The 23705-nt window shown below is 39.8% G+C and overlaps 1 protein-coding gene and 1 pseudogene across 1 annotated transcript in view; one reads left to right on the top strand and one right to left on the bottom strand.

Annotated features, from left to right (window-relative positions):
* PDE7B (phosphodiesterase 7B) overlaps positions 1–23705 on the bottom strand; it is a 465832-nt gene that overhangs the window by 140243 nt on the left and 301884 nt on the right. The window lies entirely within an intron of this gene.
* On the top strand, positions 22347–22880 carry LOC118621262 (annotated as a pseudogene).

Genomic DNA, 23705 nt, shown 5'->3' with positions numbered 1-23705 from the left:
TCAGGGCCAGCCAAGACTTCAAAGGCATAAACACACGCTCATATTTGTTCTTCTCAAGTGAGCCACCACCCTCAGGAAGACGGCACCCTGCACGCAGTCTCAGTGAATGGCATTGTCAGCCCCTCCGATCCCTCACGGGATTCCTAGGTATCTCTGTGGTTGCGATGCCCAGTGTCAGAAACACAACAAAGTTCTCCACAACGATCCCAAGCACAGCACATTCTTATAACATGACAGAGCCCCAATGAATCATTTCCACATTTGTGAGTGAGTTAATTTTTTCCTGACGTCAGTGAAGGACTTTGTAGTACTGCCATTTGTCAGAAGGGGAAACTGAGGCAAAGAAGTTTACCAACTTTCCCATGACATAAAAAGCTTCTGGGCCAAACTCAGTCCTGGGATCATTCACACAAGCTGAAGCTTCCTAGTTAAACACTAGAAACTATATTTTACTTTATATAAAGCACTATAAAAAGCAACCCAAGAAGAATATTCTCTCAGAGATAACTCTGACTTGTCAACAAGAAGTTGCCGAGGCAGCAGTGGACATTAAAGAGCATCCAGTTCCACCCCATCCTGCTGAGGACCGAAACTCAGGAAATTTCACTTGTTTAAGCCGCGGGACAAGCAAGTGGTGAGCTGAGCCCAGGACCCGGGTTTCTTGATTTTCAGGCTATTAATGCTCCTCCTACCACATCACTCTTAATTTTTAAGATGCATTTCTATAATAGAGCAAACATTCATTCGTCACAGCTCTCAGACCCTCTGCTGCACGGTCTGTCTTCCTTCCTTTTCCCATTTTTATGGCTTGGGCTCTCCAAGAAAGGGACTGAAAGTAATCAGACCTGGCCCTGCTACCTTTCACACCTCACAGTCAGTTTACCTGGAAAGCTGTGAAGAGCATCTTCATTCTCCAGAATGCCTCTCTGTTTGGTCGCCTGCAGCTCACTTTTGGATTTCCAAACCAGCTTGACCATCCTGATCATCTCTGGCAAGTCCCAGGGCAGCGGCCCCTGCTGGCACCCCGGCCGGCTGCCCAGGGAGGAGGGCAGCACACCTTCTGGGGCTGTCCACCTTCTGCCTAGCTCTGCCGAGTGGAAATAGCGCTCTAGCACAGGCATTCTGCCCTGTTCCCCAGAAGAGGAGGTAGGGCTGTTGCTGCTGCGGCTGCTGCTAGCAGAGGGGAAATTCTTCCCAGGCACGGGAAGGAGAACCCCTGTGAAATCGTCTCCAGCTTTGGAAAGGCAAGCCTCCTCCAGCCTGGCACAGCCACCCTGTCCCTCCAGTCCCTCCACAAACACTGACGATGACAGCGATTCACTTCCCAAGGTTTCTCGCTGGTGAGAACTGATGCTGTACTCCTTCCTTAGAGATAGAATGCATTTTTTTTTTCCCTTCTCTCCCAGGCACTGACTTCACAGCACTTAATTAATCCCAGGCTACAGCTGGAACGACAGCAGGGGGAAAAGCCATTGAGGGTTTAGCATTTGCTTCTCCTCTTCTTCTGATTTATTTGTTCTCAATTCTCTTCTGGTGCTTGTCAAAGTTTGCCGAGTGGCTTGTTTAGCCATTAAGGACTTCAGGCAAATAAGTGGGTGACCCTTTGCCAGCTTCTCACGGGGTCCCCCAGAGGCCAGTCATGTGGAGGTGTCAGGTAAGGAGTCACCCCTGCGTGCAGGAAGCCTGGAAGCTTCAGGGAGCTCTCAGAAAACAGGGAGAGCTGAGCACCCACACAACCCATTTGCAGCTGCTAGTCTCTGGAAGGTCTGGCTGGGGTCCACCTTGCCTGTCCTATGGTCTGCCCTGGGATGGGTTTTTCAGAAGGCTCTTGGATTGATCCTCACACCACAGTTCACATCCCCCCCTCCTCCACACCCCTCCCCCTTTGCTGTCATTTGGTTCTCAGCAAACCTAACTGGGTTTTGGCCTATTAGTCAAATCCGTTTGTAACCTCAGCTGCCCTCAGTTGGAAGGGAAATAACATTGAATCACACTCCAAAGCTAACTCCGAAAGAAGTGAATTAGGGAAGCTTTAAGATCCTCATGCAAGCGTGCAGTGGGGTTGCATCGTCCAGACACAGAGTCTGGGATTGTTAAAAACCCATTTCATAGGAAAGTAATAATGATTTTAAAAGATATTCGTAGGGGGCATAAGTGGCAGCGAATAGAAAGGAAAGAAAGTGACGAAGATTCACTGCCCAGAGACAGAGCACTGTGGACTTAATATTTGGGCCACTAACCGCTGTGCCCCCACTGAGAGTGGTTCAGCTGAGGACAATCATGGGTCACGCATCTTGGGTCCCACAGCTCAGAGACAGAGGCACTAACCTTGGGAGTTAGAATCCATACAACAAAGGGGATGCACCCTGTAGCTTGTGTGAAAAGCCCTGGACGTAAATGAATGTGGGGTGGTATTGTATTTGTCACTTTTGCCAGCAAATTGAGTTTGTGGGAACAATTTGAACTTGAACATTCACGTGGATAGTTCCTGTTCTCCTGGAGGCCATTGCAACAATCCTGTCTTTCTCTGCACTGCAAGTGCTTTATTTTGCTTGGCATTTTACTTTTCTGATGTACAATCTATCGCTCCTGCTCTATATATCTGTTGGCGCTGGTCTGTCACACAATCACTTGGTGTTTCTTTAGGGGAGGAAAGAGGAGACTTGGGGAAGAGGAGGAAGACCATTGTAAGGCGTACTTTATTTTCACAGCCCTCATCTCATTTTTTAAAAGTTAAAACCAGCAAAGGCTACTGTAATTTTGATGTTATTATTATTCCTCTAAACTCATGGTTGGTAAGTTTAGTTTTCCATACAGAATTAAGTGGCTTTTCTTTTTCTTGATACCAAAATATACCAGCAAACCTACTCTCTTTCCTAATGGATGAAGAAGGGTCAACATCCTTTGAGGGTATAAAACAACAATAAATTCTGCTTATGAATGTATTTATTAAAACATTAATCAGACAGCTCTTCCTATAACAGCCAGATATTCATGCAACCCAATTAGGGAATAATCAGTGATCCACTTATGAGAAAGATGTGCCTTTTGGAATTTCCTTTTTTGTACCTGGTCAGTGTGGCTCAGTGGATTGAGCATCATCCCATGGATTGAGAGGTCCTGGGGTCAATTCCTGGTCAGGGCACATGCCAGGGTTTTGGGCTTGATCCCCAGTAAGGGGCATGCAGGGGGCAGCCGATCAATGTTTCTCTCTCACATTGATGTTTCTATCTCTCTTCCTTCCTCTCTCTCTAAAAAATCAATAAAATTAAAAAAAATTCCATTTTTTGTTAAGAGATGAAGGATTTAAGTATCTGTCTGACACTTCTACAACTTTTGACAAGCCTTCCAGTTCTTATCTTACCTTTCCATCAGAGCGAGGGCATTAAGCCTCTCTAGAATCGAGACTGTTTTATTTAATAGGCACATGTAAGCTGTTGTACTCTATTAGCATATTTCCTGAATAATGTCTTAAACTCACTTCTCAGTCACAAACTTCCTTGACATAACAACTGAAGAGTTTCCTAAGTGTTTGACTATTTTTATTTTTGTTCATTTTTTTGCAATAGTACTTAGCATCAGGATATCCTGACCCTCGGAACAAAGGGGTTAAGAACAAAGAGAACAGATATATGATATGTCACATACACTAACGTATTAAGCATACAACTCTTCATTACACATTTCTCCAAGAATGATATTTAAAGAAAAATCCAAGGATATGTTTCCACTGTATTCTCTATATTGTTTTACATATTTCCTTGTAAAAATATCTTAGAGAAGTTACAAAATGTTGGACTATTGAACATGAATACTTCCTAGTGGAGATGCATTAGGGCCAAGCAAACACCATCTCTAATTTTCATTTCCAAGGAGAAAGTTAATTCATTTGAAAGAAGTTAGTTCATTTGAAAGTTTGAAAATTAAAAATGTTGCACAATTAAAAAAATTCTCCCCAACGTGGGATTCTCTTCATCCCAGGGTAGAAGTGCAAAAATACCACAAGAAAGGTCATTCTCATGGTATTTCTGGCTCACGTAGAAACAGGAAGTACAGGAAATCTTGTGAGAAAGCTTGGCTCAGGAGATTTTTGGCTCAACTGCAGGCTCAGGAGATTTGGACAAATGGACAAGATGCTAGCCTTTGTTGGACTAAATCACTAAACCACACAAATTTTCTAAATGGTGATTTTGTTACATTTCAGAGCTAGCATCACACAGGCTGTGATCTCTTTCGTCGTTTAGAGTTACTTTAGAAGGGCATGCCTGTAAACCTATGACTTTAACCTTAACTCAGTGTGCATCATTAGCCTTGCGATAGCGTTTGTCTGCAGGCAGAAGTTTGAATCACTGGGAATGAAGAAAAGGGGTTGGGGAGGAAATTCTGTACCCAGAGGGGTCATGGAGCTAAGAGGACTCATCTATGTGGCATGTTAAGATTCTTACAAACCTTAATATCCACAATTAATGTGCTACAGATAGGAAATTTTAGGATAGACTTTCAAAATAACCTCATTTCCCCCCAGGCATTGTGAGTCAACCTAGCATCCCATTAAGAGGAAATAGATTAGTCCTCCTGTAAAAGAAATGTAATGAGGACTAGCGAAGTCAAAACAACTTGTTCCAATAGACACCTATTTCGATAAAAAATACTTTGCTGTGTTTTTGCAGCTATAAAGGAAAGAACTGATAACCACAATACTAAAGTATATGGCCAAGAAAAAAATAGGCAAAGACATACAGAAGTTCCTTGAATAATTTCATTGAGTTCAATGTCATTTCTTTGTAATGTTGATGAGATTCCTTAACATCTTAACTCTTGTTTAAACCAATTAGCCTATGGTAAAATTGGTTTTGTTATAAGCAAGTCTGCATAAAGTTGCAGAACCTACTGACACTGAGGATTTACTAAAATTGATTTAGAACCTGAATTATTTTGAAGAATCCCCAGTGTTGTGGGGGCTATGTAAAAATTATGTATACTTATGGATGTTCTAGTCACTAGGTAGATAAACCCTTATCATATATGATTTAAAAAATAAAATATTTACAAACTAAATACTTCTAATCATTCTAGAGAATGTACATTAAAAAAATAAAAACTTAGAAATATATACTCATTTCAATTTCCTATTATTTTGAGTCTGTCAATAGATTCTCACAATACTTCATTTTAATAAAAGTCTTCTCACAAATATATATGTTTGTTTGTTTGTTTGTTTATTTATTTTTGTGGTACGTGCCCCTAGCGGGAACCGAACCCAGGACTCTCTGATGTGCAGGCCGACGCTCAACTGCTGAGCCAAACTGGCCAGGGCAAGTCTTCTCACAAATATTTTGAAAGTACTTTCTATTCTTATTAATTCCCACCTCTTCTCTATCTTTATGGAAAAATTTCAAACCATTGAGAGAATTTGTTCATTTTGTCCTGGCCTTTTCTTTCTATCAGTTGAAATATAGATGTGCAAACACACACACACATGACCACTCTGGTTTCACAAATGCATTGCAAATGAAATTCAAAATGAACACGAAAGGAAAAACAGGTCTTTCAACTTTGTTTAATGTAGTCTAAGTAGAAGAAGCTCAAACGATTTACAGTGTCCTTCAGGAGAAATGGAAATGTAATAACTTTGGCCTTAATTGATCTAGGTAACAATGCCGCACCTGGGGAAAAGGACTTGGTCCCCAGACTGACCACACAAGGCAGCACATTTTCCACTATCATGTGAAAAGGGAGGAGAGAGTGTGGGACAAGATGAGGGACAAGATGAGGTGGGGGAAGTAGAAGGGGTTGAGCTGTCAGATTCATCGTTTGATTTTACAACAGGTGTCTGAACTATAACCATCATTCTCTTACTGACTCTGCACACATGTAACACCAGTCAGAAGAGCAGCAGAGGGGAACAGAAACCCTCTTGTGTCAGCCTGTGTGTGCTTTTTCAGGCACTGGGACCTGCCCGGCCACCCCCACCTAGATTCTGGTTTGCATTGTGAATTGCCACTTGTTGTTTTACTTTTCTTTGTATATTTAAAGAGAAACCAGGGTTTACTTATCATGAACCCTCTATCCTGGCTCTTACATATCTTAACTAATGCTAAGTTGACTGTCTCTGACAGTTAACCCACAACAAACAAGTTCAATAAGACAGGAGTTGAAAACAAAATGGCCAGAAGGCTGGATATTCTCCACTTTGCCCCTTCTCTCTGCTTTTGAAAACCCATACATAGAAAAAGATATTGTTGCATGATAAAACAAAACAAAACAAAATCAACCAACCAACCAACCTGCCCTTCCCCCAACCCTTGCTATTCCCTCCCTATTGAACAGATGCTCTGTGATGATGATATTCTCTGGCTAAGACTTTTCTAAGATTCCGGAATGTAGTTCTGATTGTCAAAGATTGTAAGTGGTGGTAGAGTACATTTTTCATAATTCCATATTTGGATGTGTCAACTTCTGAAAAAAAATAGCTATCACAATGAAATCTCCAAAGTAACCCTCCAAAACTACTTATCTTAAGGTCATAAAAAGTATAAACTCACCACTCTGCTTGGCCTTAAATTAGTGACTTGTCTTTAAATGGATATGATGGCAAACCCCACCTTATCCATCACTCTGGGATCTTGTAAGAATAAAATAAGATTAAAATGTGAGTTACTTGTAAACCATGTCCTTTTAAAATTTTAAATGATTGTTTTTAACCTATAAGAAATCATAATTGACAAGTTATCTAAACTCAACATTTGGCTATACTTTCCTAGGATCTGTTAGAGAGCTGAAAAGTCAAACCCCTCCACCTTCTAAATAGGTCTCACTTTGGAAATTTGGGGTCCCCCATGAGGATATAGGAGTAGAAGAAACCAATGGTAGGCATACTGGAAAACAAGAGGATATTGGAGAGTGGCCCAGTGGGACAGATAGTGAGGGGTTTGATAGTACAAAGGTGAGATAGGTAAGGTAGAAAAAATACTTAAAGTGTGAATGAAAGCAGATACATAAAGGACAAAAGGAACCTACACAATATTAACCGAAGTACTCAATCACCCATGGTAAAGATGATGCAGGCTTACACCTTAGACATAATGCATGGGATGTTTTCACGCCTCCAAAACACAGGTACAATTATAATGTTTAAAAAGTGGCCTAAACACAAAGTAGCAGGATACAAAATTAACATCAAGAAATTGACAGCATTCTTATATGCTAATGATGAACTCACAGAAAGAGAAACTGAAAAAACAATCCCATTTACCATTGCGGCAAAAAAATTATGATACATAGGAATAAACTTAACCAAAGAAGTAAAAGACCTATTTTCAGAAAACTACAGGACATTGAAAAAAGAAATAGAGGAAGATATAAAAAAGTGGAAGCACATACCTTGTTCATGGATTGCAATAATTAACATCATTAAAATGTCCATATTACCCAAAGCAATCTATAGATTCAATTAAATCCCCATCAAAATACCAACGACATATTTTACAGAACTGGAACAAATACTTCAAGTGTTCATATGGAAACAAAAAAGCCTCCGAATAGCCACAGTAATCTTGAAAAAGAAGAACAAAGTAGGTGGGATCACAATACCAGATATCAGGCTATACTACAAAGCTACTGTAATCAAAACAGCCTGGTACTGGCACAAGAACAGGCATATAGACCAGAGGAAGAGAACAGAGAACCCAGAAATGGACCCAAGACATTATGCTCAATTAATATTTCACAAAGGAGGCAAGAGCATACAATGGAGTAAAGACAGCCTTTTTCATAAATGGTGTTGGTAAAATTGGACAGCTACATGCACAAAAATGAAACCAGATGATCAACTTACACCATACACAAAAATAAACTCAAAATGGATAAAATACTTAAATGTGACCTGTGAATCCATTAAAATCCTAGAAGAAAATGTAGGCAACAAAATTTCAAACATCATATGCAGCAGAATTTTCACTGATACATCACCTAAGGCAACAGAAGCAAAGGAAAAAAATGAACACATGGGACTACATCAAACTCAAAAGCTTCTGCACAGCAAAAGAAAAAACCACCAAAATGAAATGGCAACCCACTCTATGGGAGAGCATCATTGCCAATGATATATCAGATAAGGGGTTACTTTCCAAAATATATAGAGTGCTCATACAACTCAACAAAAGGAAAATTAAAAAATGGGCAGAGGAGCTGAATAGACACTTCTCCAAACAGGATATACAAATGGCCAAGAGACCTATGAAGAAATGCTCAACATCACTAATCATCAGAGAGATGCAAATTAAAACAACAATGAGGTATCACCTCACACCTGTCAGAATGGCCACCATCAACAAATCATCAAACAAGTGTTGGTGAGGGTGTGGAGAAAAGGGGACTCTAGTACACTGCTGGTGGGAATGCAGACTGGTGCAGCCACTATGGAAAACACTATGGTGTTACCTCAAAAAATTAAAAATTTAATTGCCATTTGACCCAGAGATCCCACCTCTCGGAATATACCCTAAGAAGCCTGAAACACCAATCAGAAAAAAATATATGTACTCCCATGTTCATAGCAGCACTATTTACGATAGCTAAGATCTGGAAACAGCACAAATGTCCATCAGTAGACGAATGGATAAAAAAGCTGTGGTACATATACACAATGGAGTACTATGCAGCTGCAAGAAAGGAAGGTCTCTTATCCTTTGAGATGACATGGAGGGACCTGGAGAGTATTATCCTAAGAGAAACAAGCCAAGCAGAGAAAGACAAATATCACATGATCTCATTTATTTGTGGAATACAATGAACATAACAGTCTGAGGAAAGGGTAGACCCAGAGACATGGAAGTAGGGTACAGACTGACAACCCTCAGAAGAGGGGGTGGTGGGGGGTGGGAAGAGATAAAGCACAGAACCATGTACGCATAACCAATGGACATGAACAGCAAAGCGGGGGATGGGGTGGGGGGATGGGGAGGAGGGTGTCAATGGGGTAAAAAAGAAGAAACATCTGTAACAAAAATAAAATAAAATAAATAAAATATTTTTTTAAAAAGTGCCCTAACCAAAGTCTGAAATCTGTTTCTACTTCTCTTTTTTGCAAGTGAGATGCATGAATTCTGGAAGCTCTCAAGAATTAGTCTGGGCTGAGAAGACCTCAAGGGGGCTGGAGGGAAGATTATCCAGACATCCTCAAAAAGTGTTGGGAAAGTTTTTTCCCTCTTAATATAATAAAAATAAACTGGAAAATTAATATGCTATAGAAAGATGATCAATACAAACAACATAAAAGTGGGAAGATAGTAAAGAATGAAACCTTCTAACAGGACCTATTTTTCCCCTTGGCATTCATTTTCATTAAGTTTATGGGGTTCACAGTCAATTTGGAAGAAGGAAATTTCAACTTCTCAATGCATAGGGAGTATATCCTATGGCCTCTTCAAAATATTCTTTATTTTCCATTTTTTCTTTCACTTATTACCTTCTGGTGATTATGAATTACATAACATATCTATGCCTAAAGGTGTCTCTCAGATGCTGTTCTAGAGCTATGCTTCTCCAATGTCAGTGTGCATACAAATCCCCTGGGATCCCAGTACAATGTGGTCTGACTGGGCAGGTCTGGGTGCGGACCTGAGACTGCACTTCTGTCAGGCTCCCTGCGGATGCCGAGGCTGCTGTGGACCACGCTCTGAGTAGCAAACAGAGGACTCCATACGGCAGATATTTCTGCCTCTTCCACATTAGTTATTTATGAAAGAAAATGCGGTTTAAGTCCTAATCTTTATAGATACACATATTAGGACTCTTGAAAACAGTCAATACTGGCTCAGGTCAGATACTCTCAACTGGAAATAAACCAGAACAACTAGGTAGGAGCAAGGGCTGTGTCCAGGGACATATATGATATTGAACCACTGTTGGCTTTTACCAACATAAATTTGTTTCATTTATGAATTAACTTTAACATAAAGTTGAATATCAAATATAAGCCACTGTGATGAATAATATATTTGATGAAGTTTTAACTTCAAAACCAAATGGCTATTTTTTTTTAATCCTCACCCGAGGATATTTTTTTCCATTTATCTTCTGATAGAGTGGGAGGGAGGGAAGGAGGGAGAGAGGGAGGGTAGGGGGAGAGAGAGAGAAATATCAATGTGAGAGAGACACATTGACTGGTTGCCTCCCGCACAACCCCAGGGATGAACCGCAACTAAGGTATGTGCACTTGACCAGAATCAAACTCACAACTCTTTGGTCCATGGGCCGACGCTCTAACCGCTGAGCCAAACCGGTCAGGGGCCAAATGGCTATTTTTGAAAGTCTTTTCTCACCAAGTATCAAACAAAATTTACCTAGGCCAATTTTCCCTTCCTCCTCCTTTCCAGCATTTCGTTGTGCTCCTTTTGCTGTTTTTCAGAATGACTGGAATACAGGCAAAGCTCTGAGTCTTTGATCTCCATCATCAAGGATACTCTCACCAAGACCTGCTCCTTCATTTGATTTATTGAAGTTCTCTGTCAAGTGGTCTTTGGTTGAAGCCTGGTAATCTTTCCCACTGTACTATTCCAGGCAGGAATGAATGGTGACCAGATGATTCCACAAAGCAAAGATGGAAAAAGAATGTGTCGGCATTCGTGATGCTACAACCAGCAGCCAATGGTGCTGCTGACTCAGAGAAACGTACTGCAATGTCACCACCTCCGTGAAACATGACACAAAACACAAAAGAGAAATAGAATAAACTGCAACAGGCTGCACTCTTTATCAGGTATTGCCTGGGATACATGCAGCTACAGACACAGTATTTGTGGGAAAGTGATGCCGGAAGCAAGACTCATGTGAAATCAGCTGGAAGACAAGGGTAATCAAGAGCACGAGGCTAGGACACTACCATGTTTATATGATTAAAAATGTGAACAGTTAACTAAATAGGAACGCTTAGAATAAACAGAAGCATCTGCTGGTAATTGAAAACACAGTTTACTGACTTTTTTTTTTTTTTTCCTTTTTGTTGTCTCTCCGGGTTCTTTCTAAGACTGAGTGCTTTGCTACAGTATCGACACCTATGTTTCCTGTCATCCCCCGGAGTAACTGAAAAACCAAAGATGAGAAAGCTGGAAGCTACTGGACTAAAAACTAATATAGAGCCTGGTTATTACTGTAGGTAATTTTATTATAGCCTATTTTCCTCCATGATGGCAGGAGTATCAAGGATGAAAAGTAGAAGTGAGGCCATTATATTAGATAGTGTATGAACAATATGCAACATTTATATCGTATGGCAAAGGATTCCCACTGAAACCCTGCCCCCCCTTTTTTGATATGTAGTGTTGCTAGAAGAATAATAGCACCATTATCAAGGGAAAAAAGCCTAGCACACTAGAATATTTGACAACATTGGAACATGTATAAGATCTTCATCAAAAAATTTTTTTAAAAGAGTTTCCTTTTGCTAACTTTTGTTTCCATCTTACATTCAAATTCTAACTAAATTTTGCTCCTTTTATTCCAGAAATGATCTAAAATAATTGTATATCTTTCTGCCTATAGGATATGTTACTATCTGGTCCCACTCTACCTTTTTAATCCAAATCTGAGTCCTCCCGCTCTGTCCGTGTCCCCCATGACCTTCTTCCTAGATCCATTCTGCAGCCTGAGAAGGAGACTTTTTGCATTGTTTGTTCTCTGATGTATCTTTGCTTTAAACACTAATGTTCAGTTTCCTATTTAAGTGAAGGTGAACCATATACCTACCTTTGACTTGTACATGTTCACATATCTTGCTGCTCTTATGTGTCAACTTGAGATCCACCTATAACTAGGCTTTTAATCAATGCCTTTTTAATGCTGTCAATACTTTCTTTTATGTGTTCAAACTTTGAGGAGTCCATTGACTGAGCTACTATTAAAATGTGTTTTTTAAGTCTTGCATTATCCATTAAAAAAAGTTCAGTGAAGTATTTATCTTTAAAAATTATAGTATTGTGAATTAGACATACTTTGTAATCATGTCATTTTCAAAAAATGTAACAGATGAAACTAATGTCAAATATTCATACAAATTTAACACAAAGAGAATGATTACTTATAAAAATAGTTCAATCCCTTTGTTGGGCATTCAGTGCTTTCAAAAATAGGCTCCTACTCCCCAAGTCCTGTGATTTCACTCAAACTTACATTTAACACACAAAATTTCTATGGAAATTGTGCTGTTGTCCATGCATGCTAGTGCACTATAACATTTTGTGTGGTGGGCAGAATGATGGTCTCCCAAAGATGTCCTCATCCTGATCCCTGGTACCTGTGAATCTGTTTGGTTACATGGCAAAGAGGAATGAAGGGACCCGATAGAATTAAGGTCGCTAATGAACTGACATTAAAGTAGGGGGGCTCTCCTGGATTATCTATGCAGGCCCAATGAAATCACCAAGGGCCTTAAATATGAAACAGTGTCAGAGTGATGAGAGAAAGACTCACTGGTCATGGAGGACAGAACGGAGCCCTTGAGCCAAGGAATGAGGTCAGCGTTTAAAAGATAGAAAAGGCAAAACAACTGGATTCTCTCTTAGAGCCTCTAGAGAGAAATGCAGACCTGGGACACCTTGATTTTGGCTAGTGGGACTCATTTCAGATTCCTGATCTCTAAAACTGTTAGACAATAAACATGTGTTGTTTGAAGCCACCAAATCTGTGGTAATTTGTTACAGCAGCATTAGGAAGCGAATCTATTATTAGTCACATTGTCCCCTCTGTTGGGAAAGATTTTTCCATTCATCTAGTCCTGAAAAAGGACCATTTGTGCCCCACTTCAAATGACCTATTCTGTTTAAATAAAGCGGCACCTCTTATTCATTTTATTTACCTGTGAGGTAACTTAACTTGTATCACTGCTGGCCTTTGATGTTCTGGTTTGTCTTCCAAGTTAGGCTTTGTAGCATAAAATCTTAGTGATGTCCCCTTCATTCATTCATTCATTCATTCATTCATTCATTCATTCAATCTGCATTACTGACTGGTTAATAATTTATTCAGTGCCCATGCCAAGTGCTTGATATACAAAAACATGGCCCTTGTCCTTAAAATAATTTACAAATTTAGTGGGGAAACAGACATATATACAACTATAAAGCACAGTGAGTTGTGCTATAATATAAATGTGGACGCAATGGGTCTCAGTGTTTGTCACTAATAAAAAAGGCAACCAACTTTTTTTTCATTACATTTTTTCCATATCTTGATCATTAAGATGATGTCTAGAAACCTATATAAAACTTTAAAAAAAAATCATGAACTATATTATAGCCAGGAAAACATGAGTGGTTAATCATCATTTTTGCTGGTTACTTTTTATTTGCTGATAGAATTTTTAAAAGTTTTGCTGTAATGATCTTAGAATTCGAGATATTTGCACTACTTTTCTCAGGTGAGCTGATGCTGTGTTCCTAGAAAATTGGTAGGAACTACATTTGTAAATCATTTTAAGGACAAGGGCCATGTTTTTGTATATCAAGCACTTAGGAAAAGTTCTTATTCTACGAGAGCAGAAAAAAGACAAATTAACCATTTCAATTAGATCATATCTCAGTCAGTTCAGGGTGGTATAACCAAAGACCACAGGCTGGGTGGCTTAAACAACAGAACTTCATTTCTCACAGTTTCGGAGTCTGGAAATCTGAAATCAGGTGTCATCATGGTGGGGTTTTGGCAAAGGTCCTCAACCTGGGCTGCCTTCTTGCTGTATCCTCATATCATGGAGAGAGATCATTTCTTTCCAGCCTCTTTTTATAAAGGCACGGATCCTATTTATGAGGGCTCTCCTCTCACGACCCAGTTATCTCCCACAGGTTCTACCTCCAAACACGATCATGTTGGAATTAGAGTTTCAACATGAATCTTGGGAGGAACCAAACTTTCAGTACATAGCAGATTACTTCCTAATTTTATCCATAATGAAGCATTATCCAGGCAGCATTAACCCTAGATTTCCACAGACCTTAGCACATGCATTTCCTTGGAGTGCTTATATCCTGACCCAGTACCAAGCATTTTACAGAAAATGTCTTATTTTATCCTTATAAGAATCCCAAAGAGGTAGGTACTATCCTGACCCCATGTGAAAATAATTTGCTCAAGATTTAGATGATAGCAAACTTCAGGTGGGTGATTTGAACCACAGTAGGCCACTTCTAGACCACACCCTCTTAACACCGTGCCCTTCTGCCCGTGTGGTTAGGGTGCTGTAAAGAGCAGTGGGACCTCTCCTTAATGCACGGGTTGTAATTACATCCGGCCGTGCCATAAACATTTAGGTGGGGCCAGTCAAAAGAAAATAAAAAGAATAATTGTGATCTCCCAACACCTATTTCTATAGCTCTTCTTCAGCCAAATTCACTGCCGCCGTGGTCACAAGTGTGGTACCACGACTGGACTTCAGAGTTTTGCACAGCCTTCCTCTGGGAAGAAGCCTTGCTCTCTCAGCATGACCAGAGAGAACATGGGCATTATAAAAAAATCAGATGAATGTCTGGTCTCCTTTCAGCAATGGGGTGGTTTCTTCAAATCAGACCCTAAACTCCTAAAATAACTCTATTTCTTATGAAAAGTGACTTGATTTGCTCATACCACCACTTGTGATTGGAACTATTCTGGGCAACGATGAAAGATTATCCAAGTAGTTTTTATGTCATTTAAACAGCCTTCCGTCTCTGACCTAAATTTTTGGGTCTGAAGAACCAGAGAATGTTGAGATGGAATTGGTGAATGGAGTCCACAGGGTTTATTCGGCTTTGGACAGATACTTTCCTTTTGGGGCCATTTAGCAGGGCTGCTCACACCACCACAATGCCAGCTGCATCTGTGTTTTCTAAACAGCTTGGCTAGAAATGGAAAAAAACCAGAAGAGTCTTAAATGTTTCTGAGTGTTAAGTAAATAACTTGGGTCACTATTTGCATGGGCGACAGTACATGTGGGAAATTCGAATCTGGCCCCAAGCTGATTTCTGCCCTGGGGTAACGGATCAGAAATGAAGCTGAGGACAGCCACATCCAGGGGACCGGACATCCCCTGTTTCCTGCCTCTGTTCCTTTCTTTGTTTTTACCTCTTCTGGGTAAATTTGGTTACGTAGTCATTCATGGTCATAGTCCTTCTGCTAGGAAAATGTAAACCTATACATTGCACATCGCCTTTATTTGGCACCTTCTTTTTTAAAGGTGTTGCAAAGTGACAGAAGGATGTCACTCTTCAGAAATGTCCCTAAGAAAAGGGAAGTACAAACCCTGGGCAAATTGTTCTGATAATAGAAGCTCAACTATTTTTGGTATTCTCCAATTCCTGTCCCTAGGGAGGACTCACTAATAAATCCATTCACTTACTTGAAATAACAGTAAGTACTCTAAATCTCTGTCTGACTAAATCCAATTAAGTCTAATTTCTCCATTTGTCCCTCTACACATATTAGACAAGTAACTGATGACTTGTTTCATTTAGCATTGGTCTTTCAGTTCATCTTGCATGTAAGTTCTATATTTCATTTTTATTATATTAGAGCATAAGGACACAGGTATTTGTTTCTCTGATAGCTTTCTCAGAGCACCTCCCAACGTGGTCTAGATTACAATGAATGCTGAAACGGCACTATTGTTTCTGCGGTAAAAATATGGAGAGAGCTCTGTGTGGGACAGCCACAGCATTTTTGAGAAACCGCAGAAGGAATAGTTGGCATTGCAAAATCAAGTACTCCTTTTGACCTAAACCATCTACTGGTTTTCTTAAAATTATTGAAGGGTTAGAACTTTCCCCCCATTAACATGGTTGGTAAAGTCACGTTTTCCCCCAAGAGCACAAACGTGTAAATAAAAGAGATCAGTTACAGAGATCTTCCTGAAGCTTTACTTGGGATTTACCCAGTTGTTGGATCTTCCTTATCTCTTACCCGCTAAGCAGATGTGCCTTACTTCTATACATTTTCTTTAAGTTGGCATTTCTTGGGTGGGGGTTCCCTTCAGAATTTTTGGAGGCAGAGTTTTCAGAATCAAAACAACAGCAAAAACAACCTTTATTTCCTAACAGAACTAGGGTGTTAGAAAAGTTAGACTGAGCTCTTGGAACAATCGAGAGGATTAAATGGCAGCATTCATGGAAAGTATACAGAACAAGGCCAGCACGAAGTAGGCATCCAATACAAGCCAGCTACTGTCATCTCCTGCAAATGATCTGCTCTCTTCTCATGGAGCTTGAACCAACGACCCCTTTAGCCCTGGGTGCTACCAACAGAACCAGAATGTGATCTATGTAGGGGAAAAGATGGAAGATGCAAAAGTGAAAAAAATAAAATAAAGGGTATGTATTTGGTGTGCAGGGGTTAAGGAGATGGGAAAAATGGTAGACAAAGATAAAAAAAAAACACCCAAAAAACTAAAGAGAAAAGAAGTAAAAAAGTACGGATCGTCACTGACAGGAATCTTTTTTTTTTTTTTTTTTTTATCCTCACCCGAGGACATTTTTCCATTTTTTGTACAGATAGAGTGGGAGGGAGAGAGAGCAAGAGAGAGAGAGAGAAACATCGATGTGAAAGGGACACATCGAGTGGCTGCCACCCGCACAACCAACCAGGGCCGGGGACAAACTGCAACCAAGGTACATGCCCTTAGCGGGAACCGAACCCCGGTCTCTCCGGACCGCAGGCTGATGCTCTAACCGCTGAGCCAAACCGGCCAGGGCGAATCTTAAAGGGTGCTTTCAGACCCTGAGGCCGTTGCTGGTTGGGCCCCTTACATCAATATTGACCTGCTGCTATTTCTTTTTCTCGTGTTCTAACTTCCAGTGTGTTTGAGATCATCTAGAAGTTTTTCCAGATACAATTCTATAAAACATGGGTTGAATTTTTTTCTAGTTTGATCTAAACAGATAGTCATAAACATTGTACATAAATATTGTACTATTTTCTCCCTAACTTGCTAGAAACACACTATAGCATAATTATTTTTATAGGGAAATTTTTAAAAATGACATTCTTTCTTCACATTCCGTTAAAGGATCTAGTTACAGAATTACCAAAGGTTTTCTTGTTCAGGTATTGTCACCTCTAAGGCAATACTGACAGGAGTGGGGGACTTCGGGCCCTCAGGCCATATAAGGCCTGTGAAATCAGTACCAGCTGACATCACACGCCTCACTAAATTAGCCTGACCAAATATAGCAGGCTAATTTTTAAGTTGATAATTTTGTATGGCCCTTGAATGATGTTATAAATATCCAAATGGCCTTTGGCAGAAAAATGTTTCCCCACCCCTGCAGGACATTGTAAGCAGCGTGCTCCTGGCTGGTAAATAAAACACTCTGGGAAACTCCTTGATCTCTTCGGGTTTAGGAACATCATTTAGGGCATTAAAGTAACAATTTTGTAAATCATATCCCCATGACCTGAAAAAAAGGAAAGCAACTTTAAAAAATCTATTTTTTTGGCCACAGGGTGACTCCTATAATAGAAACTCAGATTCTATGAGCATGGGAGCTGACTGTGGTATTGAAAGACTGTAGAAGCTGAAATTGTGTTCAGGTGAGAGAAAGGCTTTTTTCTCCATTATAAGGGGATCGGGATGGTGAAGGAAAGGTGCTCTGTTCAAGGGGCAGCTGGGAGCCATTATTTGGGAGCCATTATTGTGGACCCAGTACAATCTACCCATTCCTCAGCCCCTCTGCTGAAGAGTGGAGAAGGGGTGTTGGTGAGGTTAGTGTGGTGTGGGACTAGGGGACAACTCAGGAGCTTTGGTGGTCTCTGTCCTGCATCAAGGATTTAGACATAATGGTTCTAAGCATCAATTTTTCTTTAGGATTCTGCTCAGTACATGCAGGCAAGATTCGAGGTTGGGGGTTGTAAAATGTCTCTGAGCTTGTCAGACCTGGCAAGATCTTGCTCATTCTGATATCTTCTGCACTGAGAGATGAGCCTGGATCAAGAGTGATGTTACTACCATACCATTGCTTAGAGCAGATTATTAATCAGGTGCAGGGGATACCTGTTCAAGGAATGCATGACCATACATTCCGAGTGGCCTCATAGGCATGTAAAAGCAGATCCATAATTAGGAATAAAAGCAGGAATCTCATAGTGGCCTGATGGAAACTCAACCAGTTTGGAACTGTAGAGTCGCTTGGCAGAGTGGTCAAATGGGTGAATGAGCTGATTTGTTTTTGATAGCACCCTGTTTCTCTCTCTCTCCCTCTCCCTCTCCCTTTTTTTCTCTTTCTGGTTTTCATGTCTAATAACTTAGTTATTAAGTTTCCATCTCTGAAACTTAATAAAAATAGTGCCTTGTCGTTTCTCCCACCCTCTCAGCCAATGCTTTCTCATGGGGCAAGTGAATCTGATCCCAGAAGGAGCTGAGTCACTCCCATCCACCCAAGGCCTTAGGCCAGCTCTGGGGGAAGGGTCATCATTTAGTATGCAGTCCCCACCACACTACTGGGTCAGGGCAGGCAGGTCACCCCTTGTGATACTTGAAGAGCGGTGGCCTCTACCTCCTGCACAGCGGGTATCACTGCACATGGTCAGGGCAATGGGACAAAAAGTATCACTCTGTCTCTTCAGGTGCCAAGATGAAGAAAATCAACATCAGGGCCCAAAGGTTGGAACTGCTGGAGACAAAAGGTTACTACACACTAACAACTGGTCTTCACAGAAACAGTAAGTAGATACTGGAGAATGAAAGAGAAATGAGATCTTTTGACTCTAGACGACAAATCTTTGTCATCAGAGATATAGGACTTCATTCTCCTTGTCAATAGCCAAGGCAGGACAATGAACTTAGCAGCACTGAGCAACATTTATTAAGCACCTTCTGTGAGCCAGGCACTGGTCTAGGCACGAAGCAAAACTTTGAGCAAGTCAGACTTTACATTCTAGTGAGAAGAGCCAGAAAGCGAACACACAACTAAGCGCACATACATCAGTGGGAAAATACTCAGCAGTTCTAAGTGCTATAATAAACAAAAACAATTAATCAATAAAATCATGGCTAAGGGGCTCTTTTCATTATATGGTCAGAGAACTAAGCAATGTTCAAAGTGAAAAGTAATGACAAGGGGAAACCAGCCAGGCAGAGATCTGGGAAAGAGGATTTTAGGCAGAAGAAACAAATAAGAGAAAGACCCCAAAGTACACACTAGCTTGATATGTCTGAGAAATTGCAGAGTAATGGATTCAGTGAGCAAGAAAGAGGGTGGCATGAGATGAAATTCTGGACAGACAGTGTTGGGCTCCTGTGTAGACTAGAGATGATTTTGGATGTCATCCAAGTGTGAGGATAAGCCAGTAGAAGGTTTTCAGAGAGTGACATGATCTAATGCAGTTTTCATTAGATCATGCTGGTAGCTCTGCAGGGAAGGGATTGTATAGGAACAAGAGTAGAAGCAGAAGCAGAAATTAGCTAGCAGACTAATAAAATTCAAGAAAAGAACAATGACTTGGCTAGGGCCATGAAACCAAAGGAAAAATAAACAGTTTTAGAAAGGCAATATTTTGGAGGTAGGATCTCTAGGACATATCCATGGATTGGCATGTGAGGAAAAGAGAGAAACTGGCTTCTGTATCTCAATTATATATTTAGATGTGGTGCTAATCAAGCATTCATTTGGATATTGAAGTTTGTGATACCTTTCTGATATCCAGGTAGAATATAATGTATAGGGAAAAAGTTAGTCTTTAGATATCAATTTGGGAATTATTGACATATAGAGGTATTTAAACAAAAGAAATAAACATTGTGTCCAGGTCAGTTCAGTTTCATACATCCTAAATCAACACTGAGGGAACTACATATAGGAAGAGCTAATAGGGATAAAGAAACTGGAAAGACATAACCATGGAGGGAGAGGCAGGCCAAAATACTACTGTTCAAATGCAACGGTAAAGTGAAGGTAGGTACAAATATATTAGAAACCCTATATTATGGAATAAGGAATTATGCCTGGAATGGTCAGGGACAGCAGCGACAAGAGGTGATCTGAAAAATAGTCATTTGATAGGAAAAATTTTCTTGTGAGTCTCTTGCTTTTAATATGGGTGCTCACTTATTTAGAGACTAAAACATAGGTGGGATTGATTGTAGAACTTTTATATGGACGAAGAAAAACTTCCATTTTTAATGGCTATTTGATCTTGGAGAAGGCAATCATCACTCTAGCACATAACATTCTCCTCTGTGAAAAGGGAAGACTGAGTTTGATCAGTAGTTTCCTGCTTCAGAGAAATGGTAAGATAGGGAATCAAGAACCTTAAACTATTTGTCAATCTATTTAAAGGCTATGTAATATTATCATAGATATTTCAATATATTAAGTGGCCTAATATATACATATGCAAATATATATAGACATAAATATATCTTAAAGGCAAGTAGAAAGTAGAATTAAAATATTTACCCTTGATAAGACTGTGCAGACTGCCAAAAATGTCAAATTCTTAGTTTTAACTTTACTTATATCAACTTAATGAAGTAAAACTGTTAATGCCTTATTGAGCACAAGTTCTAATTTCTTATGGTTAATAAAGAAGAAAAGAGAAAACAAAATAATTATTGCCAAATTAATTCAGTTGCATAGACAAGTTATTTAGAACCATGGGGTTCATTGGGGAAAATAATAAACAGTGTATTTGGTTGTGCACATTGTGTGCGTCTCTGGCTGGCTGGATGATAGGTTCAGTGTCAGCTCTAACAGGTATGCTTCTGCAAGTTGAGGGCTTTTCCCCCTTCTTCTTTAGCTATACTAGCTGCTCATCGTAAACTTCTATTTATTTTTATTTTTAAATTTTTTTCTTTATTGTTTTTTTTTTAGAGATAGAAACATCAATGAGAAAGAACTTCAATTGGCTGCCTCCTGCATGCCCCCCACTGGGGATCTGGCCCACAACCTGGGCATGTGCCCTGATTGGGAATCAAGCTGGTGACCTCTTGGTGCATGGGTTAATGCTCAGCCAGTGAGCTACACAGGCCAGGCTGCTCATTGTAAACTTCCAAAAATGTGTTTTCTGAAAATTAATTTCTTATGAAATTTATCATATGAAACAATAAAATTCTTGCAAGTCACACTGTAATTTACTAGAAGAACATTGGCTAAATAATCCTGGAATGTCCTTTATTTTATCCATCTTACTTGGTTGAACAATTTATTCCCAAAGAATAAATTATTAACCTCAGAAGCACATCAATTTTAAGAACAATATTTGACTTTCTGTAGTATTTATTTTCAGGATCAATTGTATTTTACAGAATCCACTTAGTAACATGCATATTGACTCCATGAAGTGGATACCAGCAGAGACTACATTTTTATAAAAATAGAGGCTAAGCTAAGTGGGTGGTCATGAGATACTTCTGGGCCTATGGACAGGGGCACAGACGTATATATATACTAATGAAGGTGAGTGATGCTTGGCCACAAAAGCAGTCAATATACATAGGCTAAGTCTATATTTAGTGATTGAATGAAGCATAGTCACAACATTTTTTTATAATAAGGTTTTTTTATTTTTTATTATTTATTTATTTATTTATTTATTTATTTATCCTCACCCGAGGACATAGTTTCACTTTTTGTTCAGGTAGAGTGGGAGGGAGAGAGAGGAACAGAGAGAGAGAGAGAAACATCGATGTGAAAGAAACACATCGAGTGGCTGCCACCCGCACAACCAACCAGGGTCGGGGACAAACTGCAACCGAGGTACGCGCCCTTAGCGGGAACCGAACCCGGGTCTCTCAGGACCGCAGGCCGACGCTCTAACCGCTGAGCCAAACCGGCCAGGGCTATAATAAGGTTTTGATACGTACTTTTTAAGATATGCAAATAAATATCAAGATCTATCAGAACTGCGTTGGACTTCTTTAAAGTAATTTAAGATTTTGCATTGTTTAGTTTTGAATTACTAATGGTGAGGAGGTGCCATGTTCTTTTCATTGCTTAGAGTGTTCAAAGGCTTTCAGCAGACTTTAAATAGCATGATGGTCTAGATACATGCCAAGTGCTGACCTCCTTTTTCTTGACTGGGTTGAGTTTATTATTATTTGTGATGCTGAGGAGTTGATTGCTTTTAGTCAGTTTGGCCATAATATTCACATGCTAAATCCACTATATGATATTTCCATGTCTGTTCAAGACCACATATGGGAACCAGAAGTTTTCATGTAAAGAACATAGTCACAGAATAATCACGTATTGATCTAATCTGCACGGAGCTACCATGAATTCGGGATGTATAATAGAGGTCTGAGACTAAATCGGGAACATGTTGGAGTAATGCTCTAAAGATGGAAATAGACTCTTCCTGAAAGCAGCCAGAGGTGACCTCTGAAAATGGTTCACTATTCACTTGACCCAGAAAACCCCACAAAATCAAAACAAGAGGTTCAAATCTTCGTGTCCACTTTAAGAGCACTAATGAAATTGCCCAGGCCATCAAGGGCATGCATATTTGAAAAGCCACCAAGTATCTGAAGGCTGTCACCTTACAGAAGCAATGTATCATTCCGTTGTTACAGTGGTGGACTTGGTAGATGTGCCCAGGCCAAACAGTGGGGCTGGACACAGGGTCAGTGGCCCATAAAGAGTGCTGAGTTTTTGCTGCACATGCTTGAAAATGCAGAGAGTAATGCAGAGCTTAAGGGTTTAGATGTAGATTCTCTGGACATTGAGCACATTGGGTGAACAAACCTCCCAAGATGCGACGTTGAACTTACATAGCTTGTGGGCAGATTAACCCCACACGAGCTCTCCCTGCCACGTGGAGAGGATCCTACTGAAAAGGGGCAGATTGTGCCTAAACCAGAAGAGGAGGTTGCACAGAAAAAAATGATATTCCAGAAGAAAATAAAGAAACAAAATCTATAGTCTGGGAGTAAATTCAACATAAAATAAATGCTAATAAAAGTAAAAATAAAGAAATAGACGAAAGGATAATCCATTCATCTCTCAGGTGTGCTTTGTCTGGCCTTCATTTATGGGCATCCCATGAACTCTGGGGTGGGGGTGGGGGTGGGGGTCTCCCTGACTTATGTTGGATTCAGAAATCTGCACTCTGGGGCTGAATGTATTGTCCTGCCACTCATGCTGGGTTTGGGATGCTTCTGGAGATCAAATGATTTGTCTCAAGATATACAAAAAGCTACAGATAAAAGTCAGAAGACAACTATGCCTTTTAAAATCCTAAGTCACTATTTAATACTGTTGAAATTTTCCCTGGCTACTTTATCTACTGCCGTCATAGTTCCTAATTTCCCATGGCTGTGAAACTAATGTTGTAAAAGTATGTTGAAATATAACATGTTTAGTAAAAAAATGTTTAAGGTAAGAACATTCAGAAGTTTTTTTTTTCATTCAAGAGTTTTTGTGTTTCCAGAAAATGTGTTCATTTCCCCCCGATCATACCTTATGTAAATTTCATTGGTAAATTAAAAGTTGCCAGCTTCTTCAACCATGCAAGAATCCATTTCCCATACTCGCCGGCAACGTACAAATACTGCCTGATGTACGATTTGCCTTTGGTACAACTTTGATGACCAGATTCAGAAATTTATATATGGTAGAAGAAAATTCAGCAAAGTCAGAGATTAAAGTTTATGTGCTTAAGTTTTTAGAGTTATTAATGAAAAAATTAATTTTTTCATAACCCATTAGTTAATACTATCAACAGAGGAGTATATTTAACCTATTTTT

This window comes from Molossus molossus, unplaced genomic scaffold (assembly GCF_014108415.1).
Source record: "Molossus molossus isolate mMolMol1 unplaced genomic scaffold, mMolMol1.p scaffold_m16_p_8, whole genome shotgun sequence".
NCBI classification, from domain to species: domain Eukaryota; kingdom Metazoa; phylum Chordata; class Mammalia; order Chiroptera; family Molossidae; genus Molossus; species Molossus molossus.
Note: the sequence above shows the minus strand (reverse complement) of the source record. Positions and strands in the feature narration are given on the sequence as shown.